The 12,743-nt window shown below is 44.4% G+C and overlaps 1 pseudogene; it reads right to left on the bottom strand.

Moving 5' to 3' along the window:
• Positions 1-3,006: 3,006 nt before the first annotated feature.
• On the bottom strand, positions 3,007-12,543 carry LOC138727011 (THUMP domain-containing protein 2-like; annotated as a pseudogene).
• Between the last annotated feature and the right edge of the window lie 200 nt (positions 12,544-12,743).

The following is a 12,743-nucleotide window of genomic DNA, read 5'->3' as shown; positions in this document are numbered from 1 at the left end:
TTTTGGCCTCAGGAGTTCTTTCCACTGCATTAGCAGGAAAGGTAGATTCTGTTTTCCCCCTCTTGATAGTATTCCAAGGACTGAGGGGAGTATCGATTTCAAACACTGGTTTTGGGTTGCATAAGCCTCCACCACTCTGCAAAGGAGCAGCTTCCCAGGGCAACAAAAGGTTAGTAAGGCAATTCTGAAGCTGACCTTTCCATTTGGAAACTTTAAAAGGTCTGTTCCTTCTCTGTTCCACTGATCCTTAATGGTTTGCAAACTCAGGAAGCAGAGGAAAATTCATCACTGTGTGTAATCCAGTTTTCACAGTACATGGCCAAACACGACACTTGGCTTTGAAAGAGGGGAGAAAATAGGACTATCCTTGCTCTGTTCACAGCAAGTGGATTGAACAGTCTTACTCGTGGGGCTCTCACAGTAACTGTCCCTTCCTCATTTCCACATTCCCACAGAAATATTTTGCTTAGAGTGGCCCAGCAGAGCAAATAAGAGCAGACTACAAGCAGAATCCAAGGGAGTGCTGGTCACTGTAAGCTGACACAAGGTTGCCCTGCTGTTCTGTGGAGCTACCACACCTTCTCCTCCATCTTCTCACTGCATTCCTGCATTGCGTGAGCAAAATCAACACTGCTGAAGACCAGTCCTACAGAAAGGACTTTCAGCCTTTCAGCCAAGAAAAGAAATAAAGAAGCAGATGGTTTGAACTGCCTGATAGAAGCAGCCTGCTATTAGTTTGGCTGAACTCTGCTACAAAACAATAGGGTGAAAGATGAAAGGAGGCATCGAAAAGCAGACCAGGTGGCCAACTGGATATACACTAACAGAAAGGAAAATTTATACCACCATTTTCTGGTCTGACATCTTTCTTGCCAACAATATAGGCTAGTAAAAGCTTGATTGTGAACCCAAAAGGAAAGCCTATGATTTTATACAAGCCAACCTCAACGGAGACGCTTTATCCACCTGGCCGTGCGTTAAGTTCATCTAGGTGATCCTCTCCTCTTTCTCCTTTCTGCCTTAAGTGTATTTGTGAGTGTGACTCAAACATTTCACCATCATGCCTTGTAAAGAATATTTGCGAATGTAGCCCACACATTCAATTGCCCACACAAACAATGAGACTATGGGTTCTCCATCTCTCAGGATGCTCAGAACTCGACTGCACAATGCCCTGAGCAACCTCACCCAGCTTTAGGGTTAGCCTCATTCCCAGCAGATGACAGGACTAAAGAGCTCCAGCAGTCCCTTCTCACCTAAATCCCATTGTGATTCTATGCCAGCCTTTCCAGAACTGGCAGGAGATGTTTCTTGGACCATTCTTGGATCAACACTTGCAGCACAACAATTTTATAACAATTTTATCTACAAATGGAAGGACAAGTTACCTACAGTCCTTCAAGACATGCAGAAATAACAGCATCTGATCAGTGACAAAGACACCAGTTACTTGTTCAGTGTCAGAAAAGCCTGACATCAAAGTACTGTCCGTTATCCTAGAAGCTAAGCACAATCACAGCTTTTAAAGAAGAAATAATGCTATATATGTTCTTACAAAAAACACCTAATATTTCTTACAGTTCTGATAAGAAATACATTGCAAGTTTAAAAAATATGAACACTTCGTCACCCGGGCACCGGGAAGAACATCCAGCTCTTGCCTGCCGTAAATTTCACAAACGACTAATTTAGATTCAGGCTTTGAGGTCCAGAGTAAGGTCATTAAATTATTATGTTCTCCCCTGATTAACTCATGAACTCAGAGCACGAGCAGGAGAGAGTCTTCCAGGAGAAAGGCATCGTCATTTAAGATACTCGTACTGCAAAACATCAACAAATTGGCTGATCTTAATGCAATTACTTGTCTGGTAAATAGAAGTTACAAGCCACTTTTTATCTGTCCTTGCTGTCTTCCCATAAGACAAAGAATTCTTATATAGTATGTACACTTTGTGGCATTCAAAAATTTACCATTCAGATAGACAACTACTGCCCATGTCTGACAATTATTATTTTCAGTGTCTTCTGCTGAGTATATTCTCACCAAAGTTCCTGGGAGCAGGAGGCAGGGAGGGGAAACCAAAAATTATCCATTCTCTAGAACTACAGTCACTATTTGGCTCTTTTATTACGAGGTGGCTCTACTACACGTAACCTCAAGAGATCCTGTGTTACCTGTGTAATCCTAAAACTACAAAAAGTTTCCAACATGTATCACTTGGAAAGCCTACAGACATACCTTTCACAGAAGCTTTAAGTCAGTCTTATCCATTAAGGCTGCAGTCCTAATATTCTCATCTGCACCTTCTAACTGTGAATCACTTAGATCAGCACCCCAGTAACACGCTTCCTGTTCAGAGAAAAAGAGAAAAGTCACTTTGATGGGAACCAGGTGTATTTATTTTATAAAGGCTTCTCAGAACTGTCTTGTTGCACACCTCTTCCAAGATAAACCCCTTGCTGGGAGATCTACCACCATTATACAGAGCAATACATAGACACAGAGGACAGAGAACTGGGTGAAGTTTGAGCACTCTTGACTCTTTCCATATTCTGGTCTGCTCAAGACACTTGTGACTTACAGAAACATTGAGGCTCTGTACTAACAGCAAGACCCCAGCTGGCTACAAACAGCCATGCTGCCTCTAATAGTGCCAACTGACTGTACCGTCCCACTGACACCTCTGACCCCAGGATAAGTCGAGGCACTTTTAGAAGACCATGTCTGTCTTCCACAAACCCCACGCTTCCTGCGGAGCAATGTTTGTCCTAAACCGCTCTCAACAACTGCCTAGAAAGATCAGTTTGGTTCTTGCTTTACAGTAACGGACTGTGGTATAACGGTTGCACAGATTTTTCCTGATGGAACTACAAGTTGCTTGACAAAGGTCCTACCTGTTGCTACTGTGATACTCACAGGCCACTCTTTAGCAGCTTCCAGAAGTATCGTTCCTTGCCCACACATGGGATCCAGCACAAAGGCACCTGCCTGCGAAAATAAAGGGGTTATTGCATCTCAAGCAAGACAAACTCCTCTCCCAGGACAAAGTTTACTACTGACGTATGGATCGCCTGCATATTCCCACTGAATGCAGGGTAAGTAAACATAAATATTGGTTTTCCAGGCCCAACTGGCCTGCAAGAGAACATAGCAAAACACATTAGTAGTTTCACTAAAGACAATGCATCGATGTATCTAGCCCTGAGGTGATGTTTAGTGGAAAAGATTAAAAGTGGACTGCAGACAGGTATTGGTACCAAATCAATCTGTGGAAAATATCACACTTGCTTCTATTTTCCCTCGGAAGAGCAACCCCGAACAAAACTTGAAGCCTGGACAGTGAAAAAACCTGTGAATCCTTTTCCTCATTCATGCCTTAGAGAATGGGACTCTACAATCACCACACTTCTTCAAAGCTCCCTGCTCCTGCCCTGATAAGCAGCAACCCCTCCATCATTTGGGACTCTACAGCTTTGCCAAGAACATTTGGCTTACCCTGATTTCAGCCAGAGATGCCGTGACCCATGCAACTGCTGACCGCAGCCCTGCTGCTTTGATATACTGTCTGTTTGCCAACGGAAGCCTGCAGGCAGCAAAAAGTCAATGTTAGACAACAGTACAACCACCCCGAAAAGCCCATGCAATATGAAAGAATAAATGACCTGAACAGACCTGCAGACAGACACAAAGGACAGTTTGCTTTTATCCATAACTCATCACAAAGTCTGGCCCACAAGCGCAGAGGAGCTCCAGACAGAACACAAGACTAACACGACAGTGGGATCAGTGCTAGATGGAAAGGGCCCCTGGAAGTCCTCTCAGCCACTACGCTCTCCCGGGGCCAAGATCCACTCCCTGTGACACCTCCCAGGCCTGCACTGCCCTCCTAGGGAACAAATTCTCCCCAATACCCAGTCAGAGCCCACCGACCTGCAAGTTCTGGCCTGTGCCTTTCTCTTTTACACCCTCTGCCACAACTGAGAGGAGTTTGGCTCCACAGTCCTTGCAAGGGCCCTTTAAGTAGGTGCAAGCCAGTATCAGATCACTTTGCAGGCTCCACAAGCCCAAGTACCTCAACTTATCCTCAATAAAAGGCACAGATCTGAAAAATATTCAGGGTATCAGAGCCCAGAAATTAACAGCAACCCTAGCATTTCTACTTATTTAAAATAAATGTAGATTAAGGGCTTTGTTGAGAAAATACAGAAAAACCTCCGGCAGTTTATTATTCTAAAACACACAACACAACTGAAATGACAAATGAAACTACACATCTCCCTTCCCCTTTGGTAAATTACTTTAAAACAGAGATACTTGAGCATACCTGTGAAGTAAGTATTTTGGCAATTGCTCCACTACAGTGACAAGAAACTCTGAAACTGAAACCGAATTCCTCATTTGCAACAGGTTCCTCTTTGCTGCTTTTGGAAGGGTCTTCTAAGGAAGCCTGGCTTTCAGTCCCACAGTTCTGGTCGCTCTTTCTCTTGGGTACCATATAACTCTCCATCTTCTGCCTGACATTCCTCAGACTCTCTCACTTGTTCTGCTTTCTGCCTTTTAGTTACAATATTTGTCTCTTCTTCTGATTTTCTCTTGAGAGGCAATCTGTTTTCTTGAAACACATCTTTTTTCCCCTCGCACCCAAGAAGGTTTCTCCAAGTAGAGATTACATCCAGCCAAGACTTTGGTTCCTCAGTGACAAGGCTTTTCACCTCATGCAGCGTTTTCCCTGGAAGAAAAAGTAGTTTCAGCATAAGTACTACAGTCTCAGAATTTGATTTTCCTACAGATTGAGAACAGCTGTTAACAGACGGCATTCAAATTTTGTTTGTGTGTGAATCCAGGAACCACAGCAGCAGGCATCACTGCCATCGCAGGCACAACTGAGCTCTCAGTACCCACACATGCCACCAGCAGAGACCAAGGCATCCCTCTGATTATAAGCTCTGCAGAACCAAGACGAAATTGTGCAAGGATTGTATTCTGCAGAAGAACTCGGCAGCTCTAAAAAAATTGGACCATTCCCAGGGACAGAGGACCAGCCAACCATGCCATCCTCCCCAGAAAGCACTTGGTCCAGGATTAGAGATGTGAGACACTTGCCAAGAAGCAAAGACACACATTGATTCAGCTCAGAATAAAGTCCACAAGTTTATTCTTTCTGAATGGAAATATCTCTTCGCTACTATCGACCTGACTTCAGTCCGGCAAAGTCTCCGACACACGCCTGTTCTTACACCTGGAGATAACCCTCCTGACCTAGCTAGGACAAGGGACACACACGGAATATAGAGGCCAATTCACTGCAAAACCTCAAAACTGGTCAAGGCACAGGGGACTGGGAGAAAGGGACTTCTTTTCTCTGTTAGAATCATGCTTAAATTTGATCCTCAAAGCCCAGGGCCACCTGTGATCTCCCAAATAAAATCCAACCTGCATGCAGATTTCCATCCATCTTGTTCTTATTCAACACGGGCAGAGAATGTGACTCGAGTAGCTGAGATTTACCAGAAATCTGTGTACTTAACAGATAAGCGACACAGGAGACACGCCTGGATCCACTTTGCCTAAAAGAAAACAACTCAGCCTTAAAAACGCACACAAACTGTCCACAACTGGACTCGTTTCGTTAATCTTATTGTGGTGTGGCCGTGGTGTTACTCACACACATCTAGGTAAAGCGCCAGCACTGCAGAGCCTGGTAAGGTATCTACTGAAACTATTTTTAAAACCATTTTGAGCACAAAATAGTCCCACATTGAGAACACTCCAGGGCAAAAGATACTTCAGAATTTATTACTGTGAATTAGAACTACAGCTGTTGGAATCAACATAAATCCCGTTAATCGATAAAATATTAATTTCCATGCCAGCAGAACACAAGCTGGTATCTACTGAAAATATTTTCAAAGGCATTTTCACAATACAACAAAAAAAAAAGCATTGGGAACACACCTGGGCCAAAGATCCCTCAGAGCTGATCACTGTGCATCAGAACCACAGCTGTCAGCACAGAAATAACAGACTAACTTCACAGACAGGACTTCTAGGAACCTCCCACCACCTGAAAGAAGCCGACAAGGAAGCTGGGGAGGGACTGTTCACAAAGGCTTGTAATGACTGGACGAGGGGAGATGGGAATGAACTGGAGAGGTGCAGATTTGGGTTAGACACGAGGAAGAATTTCTTCCCCATGGGAGCGGTGGAACACTGGCCCAGGCTGCCCAGGGAAGGTGTGGAAGCCCCATCCCTGGAGGGGCTCAAGGCCAGGCTGCACGGGGCCTTGGGCAGCCTGATCTGGTGAGAGGTATCCCTGACCACGGCACGGGGGTGGAACTAGAGGATCTTTAAGGGCCCTTCCAACCCATATCGGTTTATGATTCTATGACTTCCCCCGGGGTTCACGGTTCCAAGTACACCCGAGAGAAGGTGCTGGTGCCGGCCTGACCTTTCTCCCTAGAAACGGAGAGCGGGGGCTGTTTGTGAGGCCGCAGGAACAGCCGCTCTCCAGACCGGAGCTCCCTCAGCTCATCCAGCTCTGCCTCTGTGCTGAAGACCTTTCCAGGGACGCCGACCACCTCCGGGGAAACACAAGCTGCGATCCTGGCAGGAAGATGTGCAGCTGCCCCCCCCGAACAAACGCCCATTTGGGGCGAGCAGCAGCCCCTCCAGCGCGGGCCCCCCCTGCGCCCCCGCCGCTCCCCTCCCGCCTCCCCCCGGCCCCATCCTCTCCTCCCTTCCCTCCCCTTCCCTTCTCCTCCCCGCCCGGCCCGGCTCTCCCTCCCGCTCCAAGAAGGGCTCCGGCCCCCTGCCCGCCAGGCAAGAGCCCCGCCCGCCATCCCATCCCATCCCATCCCATCCCATCCCATCCCATCCCGTCCCGTCCCGTCCCGTCCCACCCCATCCCATCCCATCCCATCCCATCCCGTCCCGTCCCGTCCCGTCCCGTCCCATCCCATCCCATCCCATCCCATCCCATCCCATCCCACCCCATCCCACCCCACCCCATCCCATCCCATCCCATCCCATCCCACCCCACACCATAAACACAACCTGCTACCCAAAGCAAAATGCATCCCCACACGTGCAGCACAATCCCGTGCCGTACCCCGTGCCGTACCATGCTCACAGCACAAAAGGCGATACCATTGCAGACCAAGCAGGTGACAGAAATGCCTTAGCAGACCATTCCTACCAACCCTAGAAAACCAGCCATGCCACACGGTAGAAACCACAGCACCAAAAGGTACCATACACACAATACAAAGCACACCATATTGGCTTCAAAATCCACACCGTACCATTGTCATTACCGTACCACGCAAAATATTCTATCAAACCATACCATACAACAGACAACAGACCATAGTGAACATTTCCATACACACCATATAAAACACCACACTACACCATACAAAGCCCCAAACCATAAATACCATGCCCTACAATACAACACAAATTAAAATAAAATGCAAAATACAATACGGCACAAAACACATTCCAACCCAAGTATATCACAAATACATTACAATACAACATACGCCTGGGGCGGGGCAATCCCCAATTTCCACACAGGATGCAGGATGATGTGATTGAGAACAGCCCTGCAGAGAAGGACTTCGTGGTGCTTGTTTGATGAGAAGCGTGACAGGAGCCAGCAATGTGCACTCACAGCCCAGGAGGCCAACCGTGTCCTGGGCTGCAGCAAAAGAAGCATGGCCAGCAGGCACCTTCCAGTACCTGAAAGGGGCTACAAGAAAGCTGGGGAGAGACTGGTTACAAGGGCTTGTGGTGACAGGACTACGGGCAATGCCTATAAACTGGAAAGGGGCAGATTTAGAGCAGACATAAGGGAGAATTTCTTCACCAGGAGAGTGGTGAGACACGGGAAGAGGTTGCCCAGGGAAGCTGTGGCTGCTCCATCCCTGGAGGTGTCCAAGGCCGGGTTGGATGAGGCCTTGGGCAGCCTGGTCTGGTCAGAAGTGTCCCTGCCCATGGCAGGGGGGTTGGAACTAGGTGACCTTTAAGGTCCCTTCCAACACAAACTATTCTATGATTCTATGATTCTATGATTCTATGACATGTGAAATAAACCGTAGCAAAAAAGCCCTTTTTAAACTTTGGAAAACAGCTTTATGATTTGTTGGTTTTATTCTAGCATGTTTCTGGCATTAAGTCCAGGTAAGATTAAGCCATACCACTTTACTCCAGTTTAGGCTATCAATTCAGCTCTGTGATCCTGAACAGAAAAGAAAAGGTTATTAATTAGCTGGAAACTAGGTTCTTTCTCTAGAACCACAACCTGGTGGCCGAAGGAAACAGTAACTTGAACATCTGTGTGTGACAAATGCAAGTAAACGGTCTGGAGTTTGCTGCTGAGCGCCTTCTGAGAAGTGTACCAGTGCCCTATGGACACCAGGTGGAGAGGTCTGAGAAATGAGCAACAAGTGGGAAATGGAGAAACGCGGAAGTGCAAGATTTTTTTATTTTAGAACATAATGTTTCTGAGATTAGAGAAATGCTGTAATATATTAACAAACTGTTTATTTATTCATTTTGAAGACTTATAAACCGAAAACATCATCCCCAGCTGTTTGAAAACATGAGTCTGTCTGTCTTTTAATCCTACGAATTCTGAAAGAAAGACATAAACAAATTCAGATAATAGTAAAGTTATAGTTTACATATTCTTTATTTGTATATTATAACAATACTGAATTTTAAAATTAAGTCTTTTCTACGTGAGGTGAGGATTCCATTTAAACGGGAGCAGACTACAAAATTGCATTAAGGCAACAGAGTTCTATGAAGAAGCCTGCAGTGAAACTGCTGCTGGGATTTCACTCCCAGTAAGCTGCTACTGACATGTTATCTGACACGCTGTTGACTGCCTCTTCACATCTTGTGTTACTAAACTAACAACTAAGGAAAATCAGACAATTCATAAATTGGTAGGTGTGGTCTAATACATGAGGTATTTTCCTGGAAATGTAGAAAATCATATATATATCTCTCTAATGTATCCATTTAAAATGAGAAAGGAATAAGTAGAAAAGTCACTCATTAAACCCTTTTTATTAAAGAAATGGCTCATTATCCTTTTGTGTGACTCATGAAGTCACTATTAATCAGCTATGTAATCTGTAATTCTATATAGCATTTCTCTGCGAACATGGGTGCAAAAATCCATAGCTAGAATTTTATTATCTCTGGCTCAAGGGACTGACAGAAGAGAAAATTATTAAACAACAAAATTATGTGTTTCTTAGCACCACGAGCTGACAGTTCCCTTGTAATAAATACGTAGTGTAACTTCGTATTTTCATTATGTACATGTTAACCCTGTTTAAAAGCACGATACATTGAGTGAAAAATTAAAATTCTTTTTTCTGTCCTTAATTGTTTGCTCTTTCAGATGCATTTTCATCTGTTTACTTGGTTCACTGACTACAAATGAGCACACTCATCTTTTCTTTTACCACCTATTTTTTTTATATTCTTTTACTACTCCTCACTCATTTTTTCTATTTTTTTTAAATACAGAATTAAAGGACATTTGATATTAAGTTCTCTGCTCTCTCCAAAATGTGACTTCTACTGTTCTCTCACATCCCGTTCCCTTAAACATCTCCTCTAAATGACTCCCTCTCCCTCCCCAACCCATGCCCCCAAGGGAACCTTTCACATTTCTATTTCAATATCTGATGACAACATGAAAAGCAGAATGCAAGATAAGCATAGAACACTAATTGATATAAATGTGAGATGACAGTAATGGTCTCTGTTTGGACCATGTCTGGAGACTTCAGTATAATGAAAAATCCTCCACAGTCAGTATTTTTTGTCCCTCTAGTAATATTAGCTATGATAATGTTGTAAAAGATGTTTTAACAGAAAACTTGGTTCTGCTGCACAAAGTTTGCTTCTACCAATACCCTGAAGATTTTTTTTTCACCTTTGAAGCACTTCTAGAGTGGGATTTCTTTTTTTCCAAAAATGGGGAAGAAACAGATATTGGTAACCTTCACTGTAATTAGTACATTTCAATAATCGCTTCAGTATTATTCACTTCTGGCCTCTCAAGAGATTTCAGAAGTTTTATTCAAAGTTAGGATATTGTTCGTGAATAAGATTTCATGTGCATATGTCGGTAATACAGGGAACTGACAATTACCTTTCCTTTCCTGAGTCAAGCACTGTGACTGTAATGTGAAAAGAAAGATGTTGCAATATTTATTGGTTCTGTGGTAAGAAGAAGACGTTCTGGTGAGGTGTGCAGTGTTGTCTTTTGCTTTACATACTGTTAGAAATGTTAAGTACTCTTAGAATCTTGCATTTAAAAATGTTCATGTTCTTTGATGTGCTACTCGTTAACCATGTCAAAGTAGCAGATGTTTCTGCTGTGCAACTCCAAGATTTGAGAAACCAGAATCACATCACATCACGCAATATACAAACCCCCACCACTGGAAATCATCATCAATGAAGATAAGAATAGAGAGAACAAATAAGGGAAAGGGAAAGTTGCCAAGAGTCCTCCAGGTGACTTGCCTGGCTCTGGGTCTTTCTGCTGCTTATGGATCATCCAGGTGACTTTGGAAGAAGCAGCTCTGTTGCACAGCAGCTGGGGCAGGGCTCTGTCTCCCCGCATGGGCTGGCCTAACCGCAGCTTCCCAATTGCCTCTCTGGAAGATGCTTAATTATGCTTTTTTTCGGGCAGGAGAAAGGGATAGCTGCTTCGTAAGTGGAGATTCATTTAAAGTTCTGAAACAAGAAAAAAATATTGGGCCAATTATAACGTGCTAAAGGCATTTATACACTTGCAAATCATTCTAAGAAGCATTTGTCAGACTACATTTCAAAAGTTTAGGTTGCTTTGGAACAGCTAGAATTGAGGCTTTCAGATACAAAGAGATTGGTCAAATTTAACAATTATTTAGATTGATGACAAAGCCCACATTAGCTAAAAAGGAGATGATCTGTTGTCTTGCCAAAGCTGAAGTTCTGCTTAAAAGTTGCAAGAAAAACTAAGAATTTTCAGCCTCTCTAAGATGACATATTTCCTTTCTGTTGTTGGATATCCAGAAGAGTTTGCAGTGTTTTCACTTTCCAAAAAGAGCCTAAGGAAGAAACACAACCTGGGAAATTTCAGCCTAACTGCCTGAAGACTGGCAAAACCATCAGCAACTGGAGAACAGCATCCTGTAAAGAACAGAATCAGGCAACATGAAATTACAGATATCGTACGGGCATTAGCTGCTCTGGAAAAAGCCACGTTCACTAGTTAGTGGTATGGAAGGTTTTGCCAGATTCAACATGACTTAAAACTTACTATTAAAGCTCAAGGAATCTAAAACGTGGATAAGGCAGGTGCACTGTTGGAGAGGAGGACGAAAACCACCAGCTACCCAGTGAAGCTGTGAAACTGTTTCTCTTTAGTTTGAAAGCAACAGTCATTCATAAAACTCACAGCCACGTTTACAGAATCACAGAGCGGTTGAGGTGGCAAGGGACCTGTGAGATCAGCTGGTTCAATCCACCTGCTCAAGCAGGACCACCCAGGGCTGATTGTCCGGGGCCACGTCCAGACAGCTTTTGAATATTTCCCAGGGTAGACACCCCACAGCCTCTCTGAGCAATGTGGTGCCAGTAAAGAAGTGATCCTTGATGATAAGAGGGAACCTCATGTGTTTCAGTTCATCCTCATTGCTTCTGATCCTGTGACTGCGCATGCTGCCAAAAGCTTGGCTCCATTTTCTTTGTACCCTCTCTTCAGGTGTTTATATCCATTGATAAGATCCTCCGCGAGTCTCCTCTTCACTTGACTAAACAGCGCTGTCTCTCTGACTTTCCTTATAAGAGAGGTGCTCCACTCCACACTTAATCACCTCTGTGGCCCTTTGCTGGAGCCTCCAGTAGCTCCATACCTCTCTCATATTGAAGAGCACAAAACTGGGCACAGCCCTCCAGGTGTGGCCCTGTAGTGCTCAGCAGAGGGGCTTCCTTGACCTGCTGACAACACTCCTCCTAATGCAGCCCATGATACCATTAGTCATCTTTGTGCCAAGCGCATTTTTTTGGCTCGTGTTTCCAGCTGGGTGGCCCCTAGCATACACTGGTGTCTGGGGCTGTCTGCCCCATGTGCAGGACATCGCAATTCTCATGCTGAACTTCACGGCGTTCTCATCAGCCCATTTCTCCAGCCTACGGGAACGGTTGGACTCGATGATCCGATGGGTCTCTTCCAACCTGGTTATTCTGTGATTCTGTGATACTGAAGGTCCGTCTGGATGTTTCTAAACATCAGTGAATAAAAATTGACACAGCAGAGTTTTGGACTCTACAGCAGTGAAGTAAGGTAAGTTCACAGCACAACTCCAGCCTGATGAACAGTCCTTGACCAATGAACAAAAGATATAAATGAGTTAATGTTTTAGGTAAATTTCTGTGTTACAACCTGTGCCTTAATTATGTCGTACCTGACAGTATGTGCAGCTATTAACTGGACCTTCAGCCTGCTGTACAGCGGTGCCAGACTGCATAGCGGTCTGACATAAACGAAGCTTTGCTAAGTCACTACAATCTAACCCTGTTTGCCTAGGACAGATTGCAGTCTTAGGGAAGAGATTTGATTAGTGGCTACAGCCCGTGCATAAACAGAATATGACTTAATACAGAAACGTGGACAGCTTTAGCTGAATAACTTAAATGCTGAACACAAATGAACATTGCACAAAAACTC

The sequence above is a fragment of the Phaenicophaeus curvirostris genome, chromosome 15, assembly GCF_032191515.1.
Source record: "Phaenicophaeus curvirostris isolate KB17595 chromosome 15, BPBGC_Pcur_1.0, whole genome shotgun sequence".
Taxonomy (NCBI): Eukaryota; Metazoa; Chordata; class Aves; order Cuculiformes; family Cuculidae; genus Phaenicophaeus; species Phaenicophaeus curvirostris.
Note: the sequence above shows the minus strand (reverse complement) of the source record. Positions and strands in the feature narration are given on the sequence as shown.